Below are 26,754 nucleotides of genomic sequence, written 5' to 3'. Positions count from 1 at the left end.
ATATACATCAGAGACTTGGATGGCTCATTAGGAAGAGTTTGGTGGAGTGTGTAATTCAGGATTTAATGTGCTGTCCATGAACTAAGCTTACCGGGGCTGTACTAAAGCTGTTTTATTTTACTTCATTTTCCACAGTAATGTCTAAAGCCTAAAGCATTCACGCAAAATGACTGACTAATCATTTGCATAGTTTCATTTTTGAAATCGAAGGTTTTTTCAAGTTAGATGAAAACCAGACATACCTGATGCCAAAATGCCTTCTGTGAAACCTAAATAATTTTTGTAAAATCTTCTTTTCTTCTTCTCCTTCCTTTTTTTAAAAAAATTACAACTCAGCTGAAATGAGAGATTTTAACTTTTGTCTCTTAGAGGTTTTTTTTTTTTGTGCTTGGATCCCTGCAGTACAACTTTTGTGATTCCTCACAGAAAACAAGCTTAACCTGAATTAAACCATATAAGCAATTATTAATATTTTTCTCTGAAATACTAATTTTTTAATATTTTTCAGGGTTAAAAAACATAGGATGGTAGTAACCAGGATTTAGAAGGAAGCTAATGTGATGGCTATCTGTTCAAGATGTGAAAGGACTCATTAGTTGAGAGAGACAAAATTGACTTTCTGTGCCTTGTGTGCTTTTCAAGATCCCAATTTTCCTAGTCCTTGCCCATCTACCTCTCTTTTCTTCATTTTTTTTTTCTGTCAAAATGTATAGATAGAAAACATTTCTCACTTTGATGCTATTTCAATTGACCATATAGAAATATCCAAGCTTGTAGTGGGTCCATATGGACTACCTATTGTCACTGACCATTCATTCTTCTAAATCCTGGGGAGCTGCAGCGAGAAGCAAATTCAGTTCTTGTCTTAACAGGGACAACCTTTCCTCTCTTGCTATAGAGAGAATGGATCACATTGAGGGTGTTGTTGAAAGGCTGAGAGCCACAAGCTCTTATCCTGTGCCTCCTGGACCTTCTATGATATCACAGCTGTGAAAGAAGATGCTGGGAAAGGTGAAGCATATTTAACAAGCAAAATTAAGCACATCTAAGCTATTTAGTAGTCTAACTGTGGATAGAACATACAGAAACATATTCATTTGAAATATAGTAGACTCCTAGAAAATTTCTTTCTCTAGGTGTTCTTGAAACTGGCAAACATTTGTGTTTTCTTTAATCTGTTGTTTCTCATAGCATTAAGTAATGCATCACATCATGGGTTCAAGAAATGGAAAAAGAGATGAGACCAATTTTTAAAACTTCTGCTACGTGTCAATCTAGCAAATCCCTGTGGTAGGTACCTTTCATACATCAATTATTTTGTTCCCTGCCACCCAGCAAAATGGTCATTATTATATCTACTTACTAATGAGAAGATGAGGCTCAGGGTGAGAAATCGATCCATGGCATGCTGGATTACTCATTCTTGTCTTGGTTTTGCACCTAGCTAGTTGTGCAACTCACATAGTATCTCGATTTTTCTCCTTTGGTAAATGAGTGAGTTGGACTAGGGCTTTGTGTATTCTGGAAGGAAGTTTCTGGATTCTAATATTCCAAATATTTTCTGTGAATTCTGTGATCTCTTCCAAGAGGAATAAGTTAGAGGGCTCCAGTGTTCCACAGAGCCTGCAAACCCATCTGGCAGAGCAGATGTTAGTGGTCCCCAGCACACTGGAAAACCAAAAGTTTTATCCGAAACCTCCATCGTTAAGAACTGAGGCAAAGGAGGCTTGTCTGGATGGAGAAAGTGAGGGCTCAGATGACTGTTTTGTTGTTGTTGTTTTAAGTGAGAGGTAAGGACTTGCAAGTTACCTTGCAGGGAATACGCAAGGTGTGAGATTTGTGGTCAGAAACAGAAGTTACCTCTTGGTCACTTCTCACATGTCTCGCTGCCTCCCCTTCTCACTTGCTCTGACTGCCACATCCTTCTACATTATTCAAGACTTTGTTAAAATAGCTTAGACTTGCTTGATCTCTGGCTGTTTTTTAGTTCTTTCTAGCCTTCTTGCTAAGTCTTTCTCTCAACTCTGGCCTCGTTTATTTTGCCTATGACTCTCCTATAAATCCTAAGATTACTTTGCCACTCTTAAGGCTGCAACCTGGGTAATATGCTCTGAATAAAAGGCCATGGTGAGTTAGTCTGCATGAAACAGAAATGCAACATCATCTGACACAAACCACTCCAGATCCTTGCGTTGCGAGTGAGCATTTCCATTTCAAGCTCTGTAGTAAATTATTTTAAACCATATTTTCTGCAAAAACTATAGGTTTGGTTTCTGGCATGCTCCTCTTATAATCTTCAGTTCAGAGGAAAGACTGAGCTCAGCTTCGAGCTTTCCTCTTAACTAATCTCTGCTACATTATTAAATAGCCCCATCCCTTGTGTAACTAATCCCTTTAATTTTTCTTTGGCTTGCATGAGGATTTTCACCTTACATTAGAAAAGTAATATCTTTATAGACTAACTCATTTGTGATTTTACTAATTTCTGGTCAGGTTCTTCTATCTTTAATAACATATTGGTAATGCTAGGAACTTTTCAGCAATGTTTCAAAAAAAATCAGGATCTCAAGTGGAAAGCACAAATTGAAGACTTCCGAGCTAGATACAGTGTTAGGTGCTGCACACAATGCAGAGAAGCGCTGTTTGTTCCCTTAAGGAATACACATTCTTGTAGACAAATCCAAAAATTGCTGCTATAAAAGGCATGCTGATGTACTGTTGCTGGAGTTCAGCGTCAAGGGGACTGTAGGTGTTGGGTTTGTGTAGAGATGAGAACACTAACTGCTTCCTATCCAGAGAGTGCTGCTTGCAGACTTGGGGATCTCTATAGTGTATCCATCTGCTTCTCTCTTCATCACGGAAGAAGAGTTCATACTCCTATCAGTCTAAGTCCTGCCCTCAAAATTCAGCATTCAATCTCTTCATGCCTTCAAAAAGATTTAAGTAAATTAGGAGCTTTATTGAGGTAAGACTGCTTTTATGTTCACATGCTATTTGGTTTATCAGTAATACTTGAGATGGTTAGCACTCACTCCTCCCGAGAGAGTCTCCCGTTATCCTGCCTGCGGACATTACACCTCCTGAATGCCCACTTCCTTTTGGGCTGCATTTCCTCTGTCCCCATTGAAGATTCCCTTGCTTTAACTCAACTCAATTCTAGGATTTCTAAAGACTAAGAACTGAGCCAGAATCTTTTCTCTTTCTTTTCCTCCTTTCCCTAAGTCACCTAATCAATTTTTATAATTTTACGTACAGTCTTATAATAATAGCTTCTAATTGTGTTTGTCTAAGCTAGATCTTTCTTTTGGACTTTTGTCTTACCTAGCCAATTGCCTGTTTCATATTTTCATTTAGATATTTCACAGACATCTGAGACAGTCATCCAAAATAGAATGTCTGATTTCCACCTTCCCCAAGGCCATTGTTGCTGATCTCAGTTTTGGCTCTAACAAGCAACCGACTATTTTCTCAAGACAGAAGTTGAGGTGTTTACCCATAATTCATCCCCTCCCTACATAAGAGCATCAAGGAACCTGGTAGATCTGTCTAACAAATGCCTTCAACCTGACCGTTTCTCACCATCTCTACTAGCACGCCCTTGACTGTGCTCATGATATTCATCTGGATTAATGCAACTGCCCTCTCTATTCATACTCCCATCTAAAGGCTACATAGAAGCAGTGATTTCAGCATGCAAATTTTACAGTTCTAATTTACCCTGTGTAAATAACTGTGTTGTTTACCTTTTTTTCATGCACAGACACTTAATTATTCCACTTTTTGATATGGGATTCTGCTCTTCTGCTCTTGCTTATGACCCCATGTGGTTTCTAAGGGGTTTTCCAGAAACAAAGGGAGCTTCCTTTTAGGGAGAAATTCTGGTAAAATTTTTGGACTAATAAAGTGTTATATCATCAGAAATGGAAACAAATGGAAAATGTCCTTTGAAAAGTGGAGAGATATTTGACAACCTGAGAGGCTCAGGCAGCATGTCACACAGACAGATTACACATGAAACACGGACTGATGTTTGCAAGGGTCATAATGTTGGTCTGAGGAAAAGCAAGTTTTTTTGGCTTAGCTGGGAGAAAGGTGTGCATGTGTGGCATGTGGAAGATCTTTGGAAAGATAAATTGATTCCCGACTGCAGGCATCCTTCCATACCTGACTCAGAAATTTGAATCTGATTCAACACAAAGAGTTGGAAGCCACTGAAGAGATTTCGAGCTTGGATGGCATGCAGTGGATGTTGTGCTGTAAAAATACCAGGCTGACAATAGTGGCAGTGATGGATTGGGATGGGGGAGTCAGAAGGTAAGAAGGTCAAGAAAGAGGCTAATCCAGCTGTGCAGATGAGATGTATTGAGCGTCTATGCTGGAATGGCAGTTTTGGGTCACTTTCATTTGCTTTAAATATTTTTACACTGGACTAAATATCTGTTTTCATTGATCTAGTTCTTCTCTTTTCTTCAATACAGATGCCATTGGCCCTTTAGATCTTTGCTTTACACTAAACATCGCCAGAGACTGCAGCCTTTCTCCTTATACCCTCCCATTTTCATCTGCCCCTCTGGAGACCACCTGCTTGTCAATATCCTGTCTAAATTTCAGAGTCAGAATTAAGCCAGTTCCTTACATGTGGTCTGCATACTATAGACTCTCATAAGTCATATCAAATCTCCGCTCACCTCATTCAATATGTTATCTATCTATCTATCTATCTATCTATCTATCTATCTATCTATCTATCTATCATGCCCTTGAAAACAAATGATGTTTTAAATGATCCCTTGCAAAGAAGTAAGAATTTCCTGCTTTTCATTTCTTTGTCATGGCAATTTAGGTGGTTCTTTTTTTGTCTGATTTTGCTTGTCCTTGCTTCTTTCTGAAAACCATCCCCTGTCTACTGTTTCTATTTTACATGTTATGAATCAAGTTTGTTTCAGCTTTGGAGAGCATCAGCAGTGTTTACTATATACACAATCTAGAGTTTATTTTAAATGTATTTAGCAAGTATTTGTTGGATGCCTTCTAGGCATTGTTCTAGGTGCTTGGAATATTTCCATGAACACGATACTAAAGGTCCCTGCCCTCGACTCCCTGCAGTTCCATGAGCTATGCTATGGATAACAGGTACCAACAAAGGAGCATCAAGTTTCACTACAATAATGACTTTGAGGCACTGATTCAAAGGAAGGTATTTCAAGGGCAGCAGATTCTTTAATGCAAAGGTGAGAATTTCCTATCTTTATCTAGATTATCTTTGCCGTTGGCCCTCTCCTTCATCTAAATTTCACCATTACTGGGGAGAAGAAAGAGATGGTAGCCTGGCTCCACGTGGAAATTAATTGATATTCTGCCTCACACTGGCTAGATAATTTAAAAATGAATATTCTGTGCTGCCAGTAGTACCTGAAGGTTGCAGAGGCTGATGGGTGAGTCTGAGTCTGCCAAGCAGACCAAGAAATAGATAAAGCTAAATTACAGAGCTATTAAAAATAAATTAGTAGTGTCTAAAAAGAAAATTAAGATGCAGATAATCAATCTAATTTCAGGGTCTCTGGTGAGTGTTAATGCTTAATTCTTCTGGTGTTTGATGAAGGCATCCATTAATTAAAAATATTTATATAAGAATGAGCCTGCATAAGGTCTTTATTTCAAGAGGAACCAACTTCAATTGATTTGACTCTCAGAAGATGGTCTTGATTTTGTAATGAAAGGCAAGACCTGCCTTCACACAGTCTGAATCAGGGCGGATTTTGCTAAAAATATTTTTGCCAGCTGGAGGGAACATTTGCCTTCTTTTTTTCTCCTCCACATTCTCTTCTGGCTTCTTGTGCCCAACTCCAGATGATCCATCCTGCTTCCTTCTACTCCATGATTGCTCTCCATGCAGGGGTTGCAGCTGAACACCAAAGCAGAGAAGAAAGCTGGGTTCATTACAATTTTTGGAGAGGGAAAGGGGTCAAATGAGCAGAGAAGGCACAAGCAAGGAGAAAGGAAGGTGCACTTCTAGGAGGAAGGGGGCAGAGCAGGATGCAGAGGCCCTGAGCAAATGCATCTGGGGGAATTACAGAAGCATTTGGAGTCCTGGGGGTGTCCTGCAGTGTCGGAAAAGCAAATTATCGTCCAGGTAATCGGTCTAATTTCATGGGGCTCTCTGGTGAGTTTAATAGTTAATTATTCTTGTGTTTGATGAAGGCATCTATTAATTTAAAATATTCATATAAAACAAGCTTGCACAAGGTCTTAAAGAGGAACAAGCGTCGACTGAAATAGAAAATTGTGAGAATTCTGGATCTGATGGAAGAATGGGTTATCTTATTATAATTAACTATCCTTTTGCTTCTGTCTACTCAATATATTGGGTAAGATGATTACTACACAGGTGTTGAAAACAGCCTTTCATATCCATTCCTCGTATCCAGCCTCTGACAGAGGGTCAGAGAATAATCCTGCAGGGGGGCCACGCAGAGCTGTGTCCTGTGCACTAGGCCTTCTGCAGTTAAAGAACCTCACAGTCATGCAGCACTGGAATAAATGGAGCAAAGGAGGCCAGTCCTGCTGCTATATCTCGTTGTCCTACTTTGTAACAGAAATGGGATTGAGTCAGAGGCTGGAATTAAAGTAAATCTTCCCAGCCGGCTACAAGTAGTGCTTGGGTCTATCTCTTACTAATAATACGGGTAGGAAGACTGGTGGAAAGCAACATGTAGATTTTTGGTCTTTTCAACTCATTTTTTAATTGGAAATGTTATATAATCCACAGGAAAAAGTTTTAAAACAACTTTGAAAAAAGGATGGATGTAGAATGAAAAGTCAGTCTTCCCTTATTCTCTCAGTCTAGGCCTGATTTCCACAGAGGTAAAAGGGTTTGCATAGGAGACAGAAAGAGAAATAAATAAGAAAAGTGGCATGTTTTTCCGGCCAAACATTCAGCGCCTGCTGCTCAGAGTGATCAGTGTCACAGGGTGAAATCAGGGTGGCAGAGGCTTTCATATTCTTGCAGGAGCAAAGCACTATCATCACAGCTGGACAGAGCTCTGGCCTGGATGGGCCTTGCTCTGTGGCAGGGGCCTAGCACATTTCTAGTCATCTCATATGGCTGTGTTTTTGGGGAAAGGTCACCATTTGTCTCCATCAGCTGTCTCTAGGGACGTGCTGGGCAAACCTTACCAGGCCACCTCTACCTGGATTCCTGTCCAGGGACTGCAGGCCACAGGCTCTTCCCACACTGAGAGTTTGACACCTGAGAATTTTCAGTTTAGCACTCTATTTTATACTTAATGTATATAACAACAACAATGAAAAACTCAGCAAATATTTATTGAAAACCTGTTATGTTCCAGGCTTATATGTATGTTTCAGCCTATTATGTTTCAGGAACATATATATATTCCCTCAACTTGGAGAGATATATTTCTCCAAGGCAGAGTTGGGGATCACTATAAGGTACCCCAGCACTACTGTACTTCCTCTTTTTTTCTTAGCATTTATCATACTATATCTCTTCCCCTCTCTCTTCTCATTGTCTCTCTATGTAAGTGTGTATGCGTGTGTCTGTGTATGTGTACACACACACACACACACACACACACACACATTAGCCCCTGGTGTGCTTTTCTGTTTTGTTTTCTTCTCTTCTATCATCTCTATTTGCCTTTCATGGGTCTGGAGGATTATTTTCTTTCTCTTTCACAGAACTTAATTTATTTGAGGGAAATGGCTTATTTTCTGGGCAGGTCTCAACCTCTGTATAAATTCTAAGGATCTCAGGCTACTCTGCCCACTTTTTTTCCAGATATTCTCTCTGAAGCATGAGTCAATGCGGATGAACAGCATGGTTAGAATAATCCCAGAGATGAGCCACATGCTGATGGGCCACAGCACTATTTTTATGTTTGTGTTATTTTTATTCCTCTTTATATGTGTGTACATAAAAAATAATGCTACTGCTTTGGGGCAGCTCTGAGATGTAAAGCTATCTGCCAGGAGATTGGCAGATGACTCAACAGCCTAAAACTTGTTTTATTCTGCAATTTCCCTGTGGCTTCTGCAACTTTAGAGCAAAAGAGCAATAAGGTTTATGTCAGCTTGCAGGAAACATCCATCATCAATTTCTACCTAAAATTTAGATACGGCCCTAGCCTTTTTTCTGCATTGTAAGGTATGTTGCATTACTGCTGGGGATGGGGGTGCTTGTAGCAGACAGGACTATTTCCTTACCTCTTGTTCTTTGCTGCTGTGACAGCTTCACATATTTCTGCAGCTTTGCTGCTCCCGCCACCATGTACCTTTCATTTATTTATATCTGATGATTCCTAAGAAAGAATTAACAAATTTGAGAAGACCCATGAGTTTCCTTTGTCCCTTCAGATCCATTGTCTGTCCTTCCTTTGTCTTAGGAAGCTGACCTTGACAGATAACATATGCTGGGCACTCTTGCTCTCTAGTTTCTGGGTTCGCTAGAGTGAGGGACTGGGAGATCATTGGGTAGATAGAGAGAGGCTCCAGTCACGACTTCAGCCACAGCAGAGCGGCCTTTCTCCCATAGATGTAGCTCTCCCCAGTGTCTGGCAGTGCTCCCTTTTACCCTAGCCTCTCCAGTGGCTTCTCAGTGATGCTAAGCCTGGGAACTCCACTGACCCTGGCTGGCTCCCTTCAACCTGTCCCTACCTCCGAAAATAGTCCTTTTATTAAAATCTTCCATTGCTACCGTGAGTATCCATGTCCTTCCAGGACTCTGAGTGAGGCAGCCATCATACTCCTTAGACAATTAGCTAAGTTGTAGCCTTCAGGTGACAACCAACTTCAGAATAAACTAATGGCTTATAAAATAGGAGGTCCTGGCCTCTTGAAGGGTCTTAAGCCAAGACCTCCAATGTCCTCACATTTATATATCATATATAATATATAAATGATGGATAAATGAGAGATAAATGATATATAAATGTTCGTCTATCTCATATATAGATGATCTTGAATATGAAATCAGAGCGATGTGGATTCAAAAAGTAAGAAACAGTAGTTTTGTTAGCAGGTGCTTGCCTGCTCTGAGACAGTCCTTATCAGAAGAATGGGTGTAGTCCTGCCTCATCCTGCAGCATTCTTGTGGAGAACAGAGATGATACTGTGAAATCCATGGAGCTGGGAATGCCTGTTTCCAAGCACCCTGCTTGCCATGGCCCTGCTTATTCACTCACAACCCCTCTACACACCCACACACACACACTTAGTGTTGTCTTTACAAGTCTGCCTTGGCTTTAGCCTTGAGAAGAGCAGTCTTGTATCCCAGGACTGCAGCCTAATGGAGTTTCGCACTGTGGGGTTTTGCACTGTGTCACCATGGCCAGGTTCAACTGCATCTCTCAGAATCCCTTATTCTGTATGGCCCCAGTGAGGATGTGCTGTCAGAAATTCTTGGGTGAGATCCAAAGCCTGAAAGAGAGGCAGCATTTGCACGTTGTCACTGAGCTGCTCACTCACCTCACCCTTGTGAGAAAGGAACCAGGCCTGTGACTGGCGTCTTCCATTGTCCTGCTGCAGCTGTTCTGACTCAGAGGCCAGATGTGTATATAAAGTCCATGACATTGGCCTGGGGATCTGTAAGCCACCATAGAGCAGGGAAAAATAGTGAGGAGGATCTGTAGTTGCTCTCCCAGAAATGCTCTGAAACCTGACAAAGCCTTGAAGAGAAAGTGGCTGTGTTGTACATTTTGGGGGGGTCCTGGACAGTCATTGAAGGGAGGTTCCTGGGTTCCCAGTGTGGCTGATAGACAATTGAAGCCATTTGGCTTGAAAAGTCTCATTGACCAAGGGGAAGATCTCTTTTGAAGCCTGAGAGCAAAGACATCCTCTCTGTCCACAGCTCTGCATCCTTCATTATGCCAGGACTCTACATAGTCGACATTTTGGCATAATGATAATGTAATAACAAGAACTAGCTTTTAGGCTGCAGATACTATGTGCTAGCTGCTTTACATATGTTAACTCATTTAATTGTCATGAAAACCATATGCAGTGGCATTTTTTTGTTTTTTTGAGGCAGAGTCTCACTCTGTCTCCAGGTTGGAGTGCAGTGGTGCAATCTCGGCTCACTACAATCTCTACCTCCCCTGTTCAAGCGATTCTCCTGCCTCAGCCTCCCAAGTAGCTGGGACTACAGGTGCACACCAGCATACCAAGCTAATTTTATGTAGTTTTTGGTAGAGATGGGGTTTCACCATGTTGGCCAGGATGGTCTCCATCTCCTGACCTCATGATCCACCCGCCTTGGCCTCCCAAAGCGCTGGGCTTACAGGCATGAGCCACTGCGCCCAGCCATGCAGTGGCATTTTTACACTGCATTTTACAGATGGGGAAGCTGAGGACACACAACCAGAATTCCAGCCTAAGTAGTTTGGCTCTAAGATCCGTGCTTGAATTGTGATAGTCAAGGGAAGTGGTATTCCTTGTCCGGGCATAACCTCATACCAGCTAAATGTGTAATCATATTTGCAATGAATATATTTTATCTTGGTAGTTCCATAAAGGAGAAAAAGAGTACTCCTGGTCTAGGGGTAAAATAAAGAGGTGTATGGTAAGATCTGCTCATAATCTTTTGGCAGGCAGGCAGGGGTCATAAGCGAAGATTTAAGATTCTCGAAGGAACCCGTCTGTGGTCTCAATAGTATCACACTATCAGTTAAGTGTCTGGAATATAATAAGCCCCCAATAAATATCAGTGGCTTTAATGATTTTGATGATGATGATTATGGTTATTATCACCCCCAGGGAAGGCTGCACAAAATCAATTTCTCAGCACAGAATTGCTGCTCCTTGAGATCCAAATCCTACTTTTACAGAATTGGACACTTTTGAGATCATCACAGTGATTACTCCACCCCTGGCACAGGTGTCCTTCATCCTTAATTGACTGCTCCTTCCTATTGAGGAGAAGCTAAATCTAGTAATCTAAATTAAAAATTTGGTGTATTAACACTTTCAGAGGTACTTGCATTTACAAGGAGAGGGCAGTGCTAAAAACTGAAAGCATATTTAACAATGTAATCACAAGATTTCCTAAATATTTAATAGTATAACAGAAGGATTTAATAGCTGTGATAATGTCAAGGTGATAGGCTTACTGCGCTCTTTCAGGTCTTACCCTTTGTTTATTTCACACAAATCTTCATGTCCTCCTTATAGGCAGGCTGAAGCAGTATGGCCCAAGGATTGAGATGCTGCTACATAAATATGGGCAACTATGAGTATTAAGGACAGAAAAATTTCTTTGGCAATAAACACTCTAAAACATCATGACCTCATGAAGCCCGCTAGGAAGTAGCTCTGTTTCCCCAAATGAAAAGGGGGCTGGTCTATTGAGTTTTTATCAAATAGGAGGTACTAGTGCAGATAAACTTTGCCCACTTTGTATCTTAGAAGGTACAGGGGTGTGTCGTGGAAGGGACACTCCCCCAAACATGTCTGTACATTTAGAGAAGTGTCATCTTTGGAGAGGTACACCATGAATAATAGGTCTCAGTGATGTTAAATTCCCAGTGGACCATGCACTGGTTGGTAAAGACCAGTTGATTTATTTGATCCAAATGAGGACAGACAGTGTTAAATCATTCTCGTGGCATCTAGCACAGTGCCTTAATCACACATGATGTTCAATAAAGATTTATGGGGTCAGTGATTGTAATGCATAAGGCATAGGTGCTAGGAAGATTGACAAATACAAACTCAAGATGCCCTGAGTTATATCCATAGCACAGCCTCCTGAAGGGCTATATGACCTTGGCTCCATTTCTCAGCATCTTAATCCTCACATGCTTCCTCTGTAAAATGAAGGGATGAGGCTAGATAATAAGCAGGGTTCTTTCTAGCTAGACAGTGATGTAGAGGTACATTCTGTACTTGGGCATCTTCAAATCAAAGTTGATAGTTATATTACTCTTTGGAATCTAATGCCTCTCCCTGGGGTACATCCACCCTCTGATCAATGGCTTCTTGGTGACAGTCTATTTCCATGTCCTGCCTCAAGTCTCCTGCAATGAAACAGTGTGCAATGATCCACTTATCAATTGCTGAGTCAGATTAAACCCTTTCCAGGCTTCTAATTTTGTTTCTACTATAAGTTTATAGATGACAGATGATACAAAATCAATTCCCTTAGGTTCGCTCATGTACCATATGTCTATTTAAACAACGAGTAGAAATGTAAGAAATAACATGGATTTTTGTGGCAAGCCTTCAATTATTTGTTTTGGAGGATGTGTTCATAGGTAGTAAGCTTCCTAAGACTTGGATATCTGCACTTAGACATTTAAATTTTCCATTTTAAGTCTTCGAACTTTATTTGTTTTGCATTTTCTTTTGGATAAAGTGACTCATAATTATACCTCTTCTCTCATTCCATGCCATTACCCAGTAAATAAACAGTCCAATGATATTAACATTTCCCACTTAATATATCTTTTTCTGTTTATTAGTAGAAAAGTGTTTAGTCTTAAATTTGATTTTGTATTGAACTTGGAGAAATGGCAATTTTTAGCTCTTTCTTCTCTGGAAAGAAAATGTTAAAATGTCAGGTCTTCGTGGAGTTTTCCTGACTATTTGGCTCATGGCAGATATATGGGAAATTTGACCACTGTGGTTCTTTAATAGCCCATCTTAGAGCTGATAGATAAAAGGAGTTGACATGAAATTCATCACCTTAATGTATATCTGTGGGTTAATGGGAGACATCAAGCATGAGATGCCAGAGTGTCCCCAGTGTTTGACAATATCTGGCATGTGAGTGTCTGTGGCAAGGAGATGAAGCTGTCAGTCAGTTTGTTTTAATGCTGTCGGACAAATAGCCACACTATCTACCTGTCTGAACACAGATACCCTCATAGAAAATCAATGAACTGGTTCTCAGTTCTCAGAAAATCAATGAACTGGTTCTCATGAAAATTAGCAGAGCTTCACAAGCCAAGTGCAAGGATCATCTCAGATTAGCTTAGACAACTAGAGAGGAGAGAAAAAAAGGGCTGGATCAGTCCAGAAAGATGACTGGTGGTTCGTTTGGGGTTTTCTATAGATTACAGATGCTTCTCATATGCAACAAGAATAAAGCCTTCTCATGCTTCTTTCATATTTTAGAACATGATGAAATGCATTACTTTGGTAGACCTTTATGGTGGCACAGGTAAGAGCCACAAAGTGAGAGGTATGGTGTTGAAAGCAGCTTTCCCTGGGGTTCTTCAATGTGGTCCTGAAGAAATAAGAGTGGAGCTTCAACTTCACACTTCCTTGCCCTGCATCATGGCTTGCCAGCTCTAAATGGCTGCACAAATCTGCAAGCTGGAGACAGTTTGATCTGTGGAACTATAATGCCTGGATGACCATGTTAGAGCCTATTTGAGGGATGGAAATGAAATGACCTATAAAAGCTGCTAAGGGATTTAGAAAAGTGCAATAAAAAATGAATCTGTTTGGGGTGTTTAGAATCTCATTGTTGTGTTTACATAAAGAAGTACCAGTTATAGCTGATCCATTAACCCTATATTTTCACCTAAACAGTTTGTTCTTTTCTGATCTCCTCTCAGAAGATGGCACAAGCTAAAATATGAAAATTGTCCTAGACCCATTTATCTACCTAGGGCTAAAATATGGAATATACCACATAGTCAATCATATACCAAAGCCTACTGTAAAATATGCCCTGATTAGCCTCCACTTCTTTATATCTCTCTGATTTTATTTCCTTTAGCTTAGATTTGTCCAGAAGCTCTCATCTCTATCCTCAATACTCTATTATAGCTATAATGATGACTTTAAATGCAAACCTAATAATATTTCACCATATTTAACACCAACATTTTATTGCTTAAAGAGCAAATCCAGATTTCCTAACAAGGCTTAGGAGGCCCTTTATAATCTCAACCTCCTTACCCCTTCCATGTATTCTCTTCTCACTCCTGTCTCGTAACCTCAAACCTCTGTTTCAGCCAGAAGAAATAGCTACCATTCCTGGAAGGCACTACAGTCCCCCTCACCTCAAGCTTTTTGTTTTGGAACACTCTTTACTGCCTTTGACAAAGCTCACTCCTATCAGTCTTCCAGAATTCAGTGTAGCTGTCCAGGAACTTTTTCCCAATCATCTAAAGCAGTGTCAGGGTTTCCTCCCATGTGTCTCCTCAGTAAACTCTATCGAAGCACTCATTACACTTTATTTCCTTTAAAACTTTCTCATTTAAATATAGCATTCATGCAGAAAAGTGCACAACTCATAGTGCATGGCTTACTTATTCAGAAATGAATCTACCCATATGATCAACACTCAGGCCAAGAAGCTGAACATAACTAGGACCTCAGGAGACCTCTTAATGCTTTCTTCTAATCAATACAATTTCTCTTTCCTAAAGAGAATCATCAATCTTGACTTTTAATATTATAGTTACTTTTGTCTGTTTTAGAACTTCATATAAATGGAATTGGGCACTACAAATAGTTTTATGTCTGATTTCTCTTAATACAATGTCTATGAACTTTTTCTATGTTGTGTATAGCTGTAGCTCTTTTATTCTCATGATTGCATAGTATTCCACTGTATGAGTAGATTACTATGTGTCCCTTTATTCTACTGTGGTTGTTTCTGGATTTTGTTTTTTGCAAATAATGGTGCTCTGAACATTTTTATTCCTGTCTTTTGGTGAAAATATACATTCATTTCTCTTGGGTACATATGTGGAAAATGCAGAGTAGGCATGCATCTGACTTTAATATATGCTGTCAAAAATTTCCAAAATGATCTTACTAATTCACTTTCTCTGGCAGTGTGCAGAGATTATAATTGTTTCCCATTCCTGTCAACAATGGTCATTGCCAGTGGTGAGTCATTCTGGTGGTTATATAGTGGTGTCTCACTGTGGTCATAATTTTCTTTTTGTGCTTTACAAATATTTATTCGTTATCTAGTTGTCCTATTTTGTAAATACAGTTGAAGTCTTTTGCTCATTTATCTATTGGAGCATCTTTTTTATTCTTATTAATTTGTAGGAGTGATTTGTCAGGTACACGTGATAAAAATATAGTTTCGCACCATGTGGCTTACTTTCTCACTCTTTTAATTGTGTCTTCTGATGAACAGAAGTTCTCATTTTGAATGTTATACAATGTATTAGCTCTTTCCTCTATGATCATTACTCTGTTGCTCTGTTTAAGAAAACTTTTTTTGGCTGGAAGTAGACAAGATCATTTTGGTCACTTTTTTCTAGATTTTTTTCTTGTTTTCCCTTTCACATGTATATCAACAATATCAGGAATTGTTTTTCATGTATATCCTGCTGCATTTTACTTACCCTGTTAGTTGTCTGTCTCTCCAACTACGCTGTAAAGAGCTAGGAGGAAGCATGTAAATTGCAGCTTCCTAACCTCCCACAGGGGCGCCATCTGTGTGATGTTTAGGTTTCTGCCACTCTTAATCAGTAGAAATTTTTCTTACTTTCAGTTAATTTTTCTCTCTGAGTTTAAAAACCTTCTTAGATTCAGTGAAAATTGCATTCTAACATGTTATGTAAGAAAACATACACACCACTCCTTCCCCATTGCGATGCTCTTTTACTGTTGGGATGATTGTCCTGTTGCACATGGTATGTTTTATTTTTGTGGTTGTTGATGTCATTTTCAAATCCATGCTGAGAAATTTGGAACAGAAAATGGTATCACATTTATTTAAATTATTTATTTTAATAATTGTTTTCCAGCAGTTATTGATTTAGCCTTTTCTCCTTTTAATTATGCATTTAAAAAAATAGCATATCCTTATTGTTCAAACATCAGGTATACACATTGAGAAATCTTTTTCTACCTCTGTTCAGATCAGCCCGCTACTCCTATTCCATCTTGGTCTATCACTTCTGAGGATTTCTTGTGTGCCATACCCTGGTTTATTTATATGCAGAGGGAAGCTGCATAACAACCAAGGATGAATGACCTAAGAGCCAACACAGCAGGTGATCTGGAGAAACACTTATTAGGAAACTCACAGAGACATTAGAGGTTAGTGTCTGTGTAATCCCCCATTTTGCTGTGTGAGAGCAGAGAAGAGTCCTGAAAGGCCAGTTGTCAGATTTCGGACTCAGGTCTCCAGCCAGTGGGTGGTGGGCTGCATGGCTCCCCTTGTTATATCAGGCCGAGCATAGAAAGTCAACACCAAGATAAAAGTATGCCAAATTGCAGGGTTTATTGCCGGCGACCACAGAGGACTCACGTCTCTCCAACCCGTGGCCCCGTAAAAGAGGGTGACAAGACCTTTTATACCCGTAAAATCACCTTGGGGGTGAGGGGAGAGGATGGGGTGAGGGGCTTCAGACATTCCGAGGGCCAGTGGATTCAAATCACCTTCTGGGCGGAGATGAGGGTGAGGGGGTTCCGGACATTTCAAGGGCCAGGGGACTATTTGAAATTCTGATTGTCATTTAAGGGGTTCACAGATGCTAAGATTAGCATTCGTTTACACATCGTCTGGGTAGGGGTGGGATCCACAGATTTTTATTTACTTGGCACCAGGATGGAATTATCTGGGGGTGCTTACTCTGGTAAACAAAGGCCAGCAATTCTGGCAGTTACAGATAAGAGAAGGTGTGCAGCTTTACCTCACTTTGCATCCTGCAAATAATCTAGCAGTTTACAGAAGCCAAGGTTAGCAGTCATTGTGAGGAGAATGGAAACAGTTTTGTCAATTTATAAAATGGCATTGTACAGGTTCTAACTCTAGGCCAGCTATATCACACCCTCCCCTGGCACGATCAGAGGTCTAGGGTCCAAATCTTGTGGCTGAAGCTATGTGACAATAGTTACTTGTTCTACATCAGGACCAAGTGTTCTACTTCAGTCCTTTCCAGGATTAATTGCCTAAAGCTGACAATTATTATGGAGCCCTACAGGAGGTTATTATCTTTACTGGGGGCCAGCCCACAGGGAATCAATAGAATTAAACTTTATTTCTCAGCTCACCTCTTATCACAAGGGACGGATGCTTTGCATCATTACCCTCTCAGTCAGGAACTCATATCATTTTAATCTGTAAGATCATGAGGCTAGTCTCTAGTATTGCTATAGGAGATAATGGACTATGGTTATGATATAAATAAGAAAATGGGAACCATGAGTAACACTTGAGACCCTCTCCCAACAGAGATGCTCAGAAAGTCCAGCACCAGCCCAGAGGACAGGTTCCAGGTTGCTGAGAGCTCTAGACAATCCTTCCTTCTTCCATATATGGGGCACCGAATGTTCCCCACTGGTGCTGATGCATATGCAGGTGGAGCACTGGTCCGGGCTAAGATGTTCCCTACCTGGCCAAAAGATAAGTAAGTGCTTATGTTGTTTAAGACAGGCCTAGAATCAAGGTTTATTTGCTGGATCTTTGAGGCATGAGGTATCTTGTTGGCTACTTGGCCTTGGTATCTGACAGATTCTATATTAAATTATCAGCACAATTATCACCCACCTAGGAATTAGGCCACAACGAAGATTATAGAGTGCTATGTTGCCTATAGCACTATAGCACCAATGTACAATGAATGTGCATTGCTCAGATATCTCTGTGACATGGTAAAAGCCCCATAAAACTGCATACCTCAACCATACCTCCGCTTTCTGTTGAAACTGCTCTCTATAAACCAAATGTGAATAAGTAATTAAGGACTGTAATTTCCACCCTACCCAGACAATGTGTAAACAGATGCTAATCTTGACTTTTGTGAACCACTTAAGTAACGATCAGAATGTCAAAAATCCCCTGGCCCTTGGAGTGTCTGGAGCCCCTCACCCTCATCTCCGCTCAGGAGGTGATTTACAGAATCCACTAGCCCTCAGAACGTCTGAAGCCCCTCACCCCCACCCCTGCCCCTCACCTTCACTCCCGAGGTGGTTTTACGGGTATAAAAAAAAGGTCGTGACACCCTCCTTTCAGGACCATGGGTCAGAGAGACATGAGTCCTCTGTGGTCGCCAGCAATAAAGACCCTTCAATCTGGCATACTTTTGTCTTGGTGTTGACTTTCTATGCTTGGGCCAGTACAACATCTCTACCTGAAAAATCTGCTGAAAGGAATGCAAATGACTGATAGCCTACTGTGGCACCTTCAAGATCTGCTGCAGCTTCTGAGCTGGGAGTACACTGTTCCCAAGCTGCCTCCAGTCAGTGTCTACATGCCAGGGAGGGACTAAGGTCGGGGCTTTACTATTTGTTGAAAGACTCCTCTACAGCCCTTCTTTGCATTGGAACTCCCCACTGGGGAGGCTGAGACTTTCTCAGACTTTTTGCCTCACAGTTGTAGCCTCTTCCTGTGTCATCCTCCTCTATTCCCTTCTCCATTCATGGTTTCAGGCCTGCATAATGGTCCAAAGGCTTTCTCTCACCCCTTCATATTTCACAGGTTTTTACCTCAATAAATCCCTGAAACTTCTACTCCTGTTTTAGTGTCTTCTTTCTGAAGGTCCTTAATTGGCAAGCATACATCAGGAGGATTATTCCTTCACACTTGGGCCAGAGGTATGCATAGGGTCCTGGAAGGCGTTGCAGGAAAATATGAAATGACTAGTCGACCACCTGCACCCTGGGCTCAGATTTTGTTCAACTGAGGTAGAAAAAGAAGGGATGTTGATCCATAGGGGGATAACAGCTCAGGGGAACTACATTTGCCAGCCTGAAAAGTGTCAGGTATAGTCATAAGGAACAACCAGTCAGTGTCCCTTTTCCTCATGGGTGAACCTAAGCCGTGAGTGGAGTTGGCCAGTCAGTGTCTGCAGCTACAATCCAGAGATTTAAGACTATTGAATTCAGGTATTGGGATTTGGTCTTAGCCTCTTTTACTTATTAGGGATACTGTGTCATCCTAGAAGATGGGGAGATTTTATTGGTGTGGCATGCCTGGCCTTGGGATCTAAGATGCTTATTGGGCAATTGAATTTGCTGGCAAGTAATGAGTGATATATCTCAACTGAATATTTCAGAACATGGGAGATACTGGAAACTGTTTTAGAAGATGTGGGAATAGCTGTCAACTCTTCCTAAGATCCAACACAGTATGGCAGATGTGACAGCAAAACAGTGAGAGGCCCTCAACTGGTTAAAATGGAACAGAGAATGAAGGATGGCCTGGGTGACAATCCTGATGGAGCAGTCCTGGTGAAAGGTAAATATTAAGCATTAGCCCTCCTACCACCATCGTGACTGTGGCTTCCTGAAGTTTTAGGTATCCCTGTTCTACCGAGCAATAGGCAAGGTAAGTAAGACCTTATGTCTCACAAGCAAATGATAATATAAACATATTCTTATTTTTAGATGAAACACTAAATATTGATCTTCATATAACTTTGTTCATTAAGAATATGCCCATATCATTTAGATAAACAAACAGTTCCTATGTTTTCTTCATCCCTGTAGAAATTTCACAGGTAAAAATACTGGACAAGTGTGAAAAGAATCTGCAAGGATGGCTACCTTTGTCCCTTTCCATTCTTAATTTTCAGGTTCTACTTGAGAAAAAAGATACAGTACAGGCAGTAAGTCTTTTCAAATATGAGAAAACTATTTTTAACATCAGAAAGGCTTATAGTTATCTGCCTGATTAAAACTGATCTTTTAGAACTGATTAATTGACGAAATACTCCATGACCAATACTTACTGTGAGTTCATATGAGTTAAGTGATGCTTTCTGATTATTTTTTTTATGAGTCACAATAACATCTATATGTGCATGTGTGTGTATGTGTGGGTGTGTATATATATGTACATATAAAAATATTAGCACAAAGAATGGTGAGATATAATATTTATTCAGATGGCAATATTTGGTGGCCATGTGGATTATTAGAGCCTCTTACAGTCACAGAAACAATGGATCTATCATTTTGACAGTTGACATAAGAAATTGCTTTATAGAGAAGAATCTTCTTTGAAAAAGTGTCTTGAAGAGTTTCTTGAAATGGACCCTGAATCATAATGACAGAAAGATCAAAAGCAATAAGAGAAGACTGAATTGCTCTGTGTGAGATGAAGAGAGAAATTTGTTTTAACTCTGGAGAGGTGCCACGGGTGGGGTAAAGCGGGGCCAGGAGCTTGCTGTGGGTTTAGGAGAACCTATGAGTGACAACTTCTATAAGGTGGAGACTGAAGTCTTCATAAGAAGAAGAATGTTACATGTTTACTCTAATAATGATTTTCTTTACAACGTCTCTGTATCAACCTACCTTAGATTGTCTATAAGTCTTTGGTAAAGTTTACCAAAAACACAAGTTGTTCTATATGAGAAGGTTATTTTTTTTGTGAGCCAAAGATGGAATGGAGAGAATGACAAGATGATTCATAAACTAAGAATTAGGCAGTCAGAACTAGAGATGCCCTGCAAACATATAGCATTGGAGAATCTCAGAAGTCTTGGGAAGGGTTCTGGAATCTATACGTGTGTGGGGGATGGTAGTGGTAGAGTGGTGGAGTCACTTAAGAAAACCTTAACTCAACTTCAAAATACTGTGAGTCTCAGCAAATATTTAGCTTTCATTCATCATTTACTCGCCAAATACTTATTGAAGACCTACAACATATCTAGTATGCTTCTAGGTCCTGGAGATAGAATAATTAAAAAATCATAGTTCCTGCCTATGTAAGGCTTACCTTTTAATAGGAAAGGCAGTTGATAAATAAAAGAGCAGAAGCCATGTGCAATATGATTCAGTTAGTAAAAGGTGCTATAAAAAAACAAAATTGGAGGGTAGGTAGACTCTTGAGAGATGCTTTCTCACAAAGGTTGGTAAGAAAAGGCTTTGCAGAGGAAACAAGGTAAGGTGAGAATATTGAGCAGAACCTGAAAACAGATCTTGGAAAGAGTGTAGTAGATGAATGGCCAGTGAAATGGCAAGAACAGAGGCCCTGAGTTGGGAGTTTGCTTGATGTGCCTGAGGAATAGCAGGGTCAGAATGGCTGCAGAACACTGAATGAAGGGGGGAAAAGCTGTGAGTGAGTGCAGAAATGTGACTGTCCACCACCTTACTAGGTCTTGCAAACTTTGGAAAGGAATTTGAGTTTTATTCTAAATGTAATGGGAACCCATTGCAATGCTCTAAGTAGGAATGTGATTAATACTTTCTGATTTATATTTACAAAAGCTTACTCTGGCTGCTGCACAGAGAATAGTCTGTAGCAGGCAAAGGTGGAAGGAGATTAGTTAGGTCTACTGTAATTGTCTAGGAGAAAGAAGATTGTGCCCTCAACTAATCTTGTTGAAGGAGTTGTTGAAGCAGTAAGAAGTTGTCTGACCGAGAGTATATTGTGAAGGATTATCCAATAATTCACTTATGGATTTGACATGAGTTGTATGAATTCAAAGTGGGTTGTGGCAAAAATTTAGATACCAAAGATAGTTTTACAGCTCCTCAGGTTATAGGTTATATTCCAAACAATGAGAATCACATAGGTAAAACTTTTTATTTTGCTTTCTATAAATCTACTAAAAAAGGTAAATTGGCATTATTTCCACTTTAAAATTATGCTTTTAATGATGATGATCGTGCGTGTAGTTTATAAGAAAACTTTTTATGATGTACATATGATATAACTACTATTCTTAGTGGTTGAAAACTTTATGAATTGATCATTTAGTATTTATGATGTTAGTAATAAAGAACACCCAATTAAAATATTACATAAAATGTTGGCTTATTTTCTATGAACTCTTCAGTTGTCGCATAATTTTATAGCAAAGGGATACCCAGTAAAGCAGAGTGGGAATGATGATAATAATCAGGTGTCTTTACAAATGCTGTAAGAGTATGTGTTATTACTCAAAACGGATTTTAAGTTGAAGATGTCAAATTTCAAATCCGAGTTTTACTCTTTTTTTCTTTGTGGCTTTGAACAATTCACTTAGCTATAGCTTATTTTCAGCATTAATAGCATGAAATAATGCTACCCACCTGGCATAGCAGTTAATAAGGATTTAAGGGGGATTTGCCAAGGCTTACCTTATAAAAATACCCGATCGAGTTTATTTGAATGCAAATTTATTTATACTGACATCAAAAAATATATTTTATTACTGATGTTTTCTATTTGGCAATTGACAATATTTATTGTATATTGGATGTTGACTATTTTTCTTAAATTGTGGTTCTCAAACACTGATGATTTTGACCCCCAGGGATCATCTGGCAGTGTCTAAAGACATTTCTGGGTAGTATCACTTGGGCGCATTATTGGCCTCTAGTAGGTAGATGCCAGGAATGTGGCTAATTATTCTTCAATGAACCCAAAAGCCAGCCCCTCCACCACCTTACTCCCAGAAACAAAGGATGCCTTCCTAAATGTTAATAGTGCCAAGGTTAAGGAGCCCTGCTCTAAAACATAGCTGAGTTATACAAAATGTTCTCAGCTGTAATTATATTTTTTGATCTCTTGTTTTAGTCATTTGAGTATGGTGAAACTTCACTAGAGCATCTGGCATCACTAGAGCCTTAGGAAATACGAGAAAGTTGTTTGCGATTTGTCAAATATTATATTAGTGCTCAGCAAACACCCACTCTCCTATCCTACTGTGGGCATTTTTGGCCACTTTGTTGATGCTGGATTCAGTCATATGACTTGGCTTTGGTCAATGCAATGTTAATAGATGCGATTCAAATGGAAGCTTTAACTGGGTCTGCGTAGCTTGGTTTGCCTTTTACGTCTCTGCCATTTACTGTTAGAATGTTCTCTAAGCAGCCTTTGGCCCAAGGATACAAGAGACACTTGGATCATCCCCAAATCCAAGCCATGCCAAGTCTACCTGATGTTCAGCTAAAAGCTGAACTACCTGACTGAGCCCAGCCAAGGTCAGCCCAGATACAGATCTGGTCTTGGGAAATGCTAGTTGTTGTAAGACACCCAGTTTTGAGATGGTTGATTATACAGCATTATTGTGGCAATAGCTGATTAATGCATGGTATTGACAAGACATCATTTACTAAGTCTACATGTTCAGTGGATCTGAACAGGTAAGGAAAATCAGCATTTTGAATATGGGAAGAAAACAATGCAATAACATGGAGATGTTTATAATTAATAACAGTCTCTAAAGATCCTGGTAACAAATATGGCTATCACCAGCTCAAGGATTTTTGAGATATGTTTGATATTTGTTATCTGATCATTTGGATATTATCACATCTTGAATGAGCATTTCTCTAAAACAGGTCAGAGAAAATGGTTCCAGCAGTGATTATATAGTTTTGATCAATTGAAAAATATGTATGTGTGTATTTTTTGGAGGTGGAAGTGGGCCCAGAACTTTCACTGGATTCTTGAAAGCACTGGTGGCCTTCTTTATACCAAACCAAACCAAACCAAACCAAACCAAACCAAACCAAACCAAACCAAACACCAAACACCAAACACCAAACACCAAACACCAAACACCAAACCCCAAACCCCAAACCCCAAACCCCAAACCAAACCAAACCAAACCAAACCAAACCAAACCAAACCAAACCAAACCAAACCAGTAACAGAATATCCAGAAAGAACTCTTAATCCTTGGATCTAGATGCTATAATACTGGACCTCAGAGGTACCTTTTTGGAATGCTCTTTCTTAATTCTTTGTGCTCTCATTAGCCAACAGAACCTGCTATCTTTTTCTCTCAATTCCATAATACTTCTTGAAACATGCTTACCAATAGGTTTCCTAGGCAGAAGAACTTGGGGGTAAAAACCATGACAGGTAAGCCATCTGTTGTGGCATATGTGCTGCGATAGTCAGTGTTTGGCAGTGTCATACTCCTGATTTAAAACTTTGAGTGGAAAATATGAAGTATGATTATTTAGCACTTGTATGTATATATACATGACTTAGAATCTGTACGTACATTTAGGGTGAGTGAAAGATCAAAATATAGTCTTGCGTTAGAACCCTCTGGGTCTGGAAGAAACACCTAAGTGTAGGCAGCCTGAAGGATGGTCTCTGTACAGATGGTGGGACATCTGTTTCATGTGCCGCGTAAGCTTACAGAGGCACATCTTCCCCCAACAGTGTGTGGTAGAACTGAGCCCGTACATTTCTAAGACCACTTATGACCAACAAGCCTAAGTTTGACTTAAAAAAATTAAACCTTTTACTCTGAGATTAGTGTAGATGCATGTGTATCTTACAATGAAGTTGTATTTTACAACATCTTGTGAGAAATAACAAGATATTGACATTGATACAGTTTAGATACAGAGTATTTTCATCACTCAAGGCTCCCTCCTGTTTGTCCTTACATAGCCACACCCACTTCCCTCCTGTCTCACCACTCCCTTAACTCTGGGCAATGGTTATTCTGTTTTTCAATCTCTAGAATTTTGTAATTTCAGCTATGTCCAATAAATGGAATCACACTGGATGCAACTTTTGGAATTGGCTTTTTTTTCACTCAGTGTAATTCTCTGGAGATTCGTATAGGTTGCCACATGCATCTGTAGTCTTCTCCCTTTTATTAGAGAGTAATAATCATTATGCAGATATAGCACAGTTTCACCATTCACCCATTGGAGGACATCTGAGCTGTTTCCATGTTTTGGCTTCTATGAATAAAGCTGCTATAAACATTCACTTTAAGGTTTTTGTATAAACACATTTTCATTTCTGTGGAATTGCTGGGTTATATGGTAGTTGCATATTTAGTTTTTATAGGCTTCGACAACTGTTTTCCAGTGTGATTGTACCATTTTATATACCCACAAGCAATGGAATAGTGATCCAGTTTCTGCACACCTTCACCAGCACGTGGTGTTGTCATTTTAAACAAAAACAAAACAAAAACAAATTATTCTGATAGTGTGTGGTAATATTTTACTGTGGCTTTATTTTGTATTTCCCCAATGGCTAATATATTGACCATCTTTATATGTACTTATTTACGACCTACAAATTTTCCTCGGTGAAATATCTCTTTATGTGTTTTCCCCATTATCTTTTTGTCTGCTGATTTTTATGAGTTTTTTATATATTTTAGATAAAAGTCCTTTGCCAGATATGTGAATTGCAAATATTTTCTTCTAATAATCTATAGCTTGTCTTTTTTATCTTAACAGTCTTTCACAGATCAACAGTTTTTAATTTTGATAAAGTCCAATTTGTCAAGTTTTCCTTTTACTGATTATGCTTGTGATGTTAATTATTAAGAACTCTTTGCCTAGTTCTGGATTGGGAAGATTTTATTTTTTTCTAAAAGTTTTACAGTTTTATGTTTTGCATTTAAACTCATGACACGCTTTGAGTTACTTTTTGTACATAGTATGAAATATGTGCCAGGTTTTTAATTTTTTTCATTGCTTCTTTTTTGTTTTGTAAATCTTTAATTTATTTTTTGTTTTAAACTTTTATTGTAAATTCAAGGGTACATGTGCAGGTTTGTTACATAGGTAAAATTGTGTCATGCGGTTTGTCATGCAGATTATTTCATCACCAAGTATTAAGCCTAGTACCCATTAGTTATTTTCCTTGATTCTCTCTGTCTTCCTATCCTCCACCCTCTGATAGGACCCAGAGTGTATTGTTCCCCTCTGTGTGTCCACGTGTTCTCATCATTTAGCTCCCCCTTGTAAGTAAGAACATGTGGGATTTTGTTTTCTCTTCCTGCGTTAGTTTGCTAAGGATAATGGCCTACAGCTCCATCCATGTTGCTGCAAAGGACATGATGTCATTCTTTTTTATGGTTGCATAGTATTCCATGGTATACATGTACCATATTTTCTTTATCCAGTCCATAATTTATGGACATTTAGGTTAATTCCATGTCTTTGTTGTTGTGAACAGTGCTGCAATGAACATAATGTGTGCATGTGTCTTTATAATAGAATGGTTTATATTCCTTTGGGTATATACCCAGTAATGGGAATGCTAGGTCAAATGATATTTCTGTCTTTAGGTTGTTGAGGAATCACCACACTGCCTTCTACAATGGTTGAACTAATTTACACTTTCACCAACAGTGTATAAGCATTCCTTTTTCTTTACAACCATGCTAGCATTTGTTATTTTTTGACTTTTTAATAATAGACATTCTGACTGGTGTGAGGTGGTATCTAATTGTGGTTTTGACTTGCATTTCTCTAGTGATTAGTGATGTTGAGCTTTTCTTCATGATTGTTGGCCACATGTATGTCTTCTTTTGAGAAGTGTCTATTTATGTCCTGCCCATGTTTTGATTTTTTTTCTTGTAACTTTGTTTACATTCCTTATAGATGCTGGATATTAGGCCTTTTCAAGATATAGTTAGGAAAAATTTCCTTCCATTCTGGCGGTTTTCTGTTTACTCTTTTGATAGTTTCTTTTACTGTGCAGAAGCTCTTTAGTTTAATTATATCCAACTTGTCAATATTTGCTTTTGTTCCAATTACTTTTAGTGTCTTCCTCATGAACTCTTTACTCATACCTTTGTCCTCCTGAATGGTATTACCTAGGTTGTCTTCCAAGGATTTTATAATTTGGGGTTTTACATTTAAGTCTTTAATCTATCTTAAGTTAATGTTGGTATATGTTGGAAGGAAAGGGTCTACTTTCAATCTTCTGCATATGGCTAGCCATTTATCTGAACACCATTTATTGAATAGATAATCCTTTCTCTATTGCTTGTTTTGTCTGGTTTGTCAAAGATCAGATGGTTGTAGATGTTCCCTCTGATTTCTGTTTCTCTTTTCTGTTCCATTGGTCTGTGTGTGTTCTTGTAGCAGTACCATGCTGTTTTGGTTACTTTAGCC

The 26,754-nt window shown here is 39.3% G+C and overlaps 1 long non-coding RNA gene across 2 annotated transcripts in view; it reads left to right on the top strand.

Moving 5' to 3' along the window:
• The window catches only part of LOC144582455 (uncharacterized), a 206,358-nt gene that overhangs the window by 52,895 nt on the left and 126,709 nt on the right, over window positions 1-26,754 (top strand). For both annotated transcript variants that reach the window (XR_013535118.1, XR_013535117.1), the window contains 3 exons: window positions 5,107-5,231; window positions 15,852-16,032; window positions 18,993-19,174. This is a non-coding gene — a long non-coding RNA (uncharacterized LOC144582455). The remainder of the gene's footprint in view (window positions 1-5,106; window positions 5,232-15,851; window positions 16,033-18,992; window positions 19,175-26,754) is intronic.

Source organism: Callithrix jacchus, chromosome 5, assembly GCF_049354715.1.
Source record: "Callithrix jacchus isolate 240 chromosome 5, calJac240_pri, whole genome shotgun sequence".
In the NCBI taxonomy this organism is placed as follows: Eukaryota; Metazoa; Chordata; class Mammalia; order Primates; family Cebidae; genus Callithrix; species Callithrix jacchus.
Note: the sequence above shows the minus strand (reverse complement) of the source record. Positions and strands in the feature narration are given on the sequence as shown.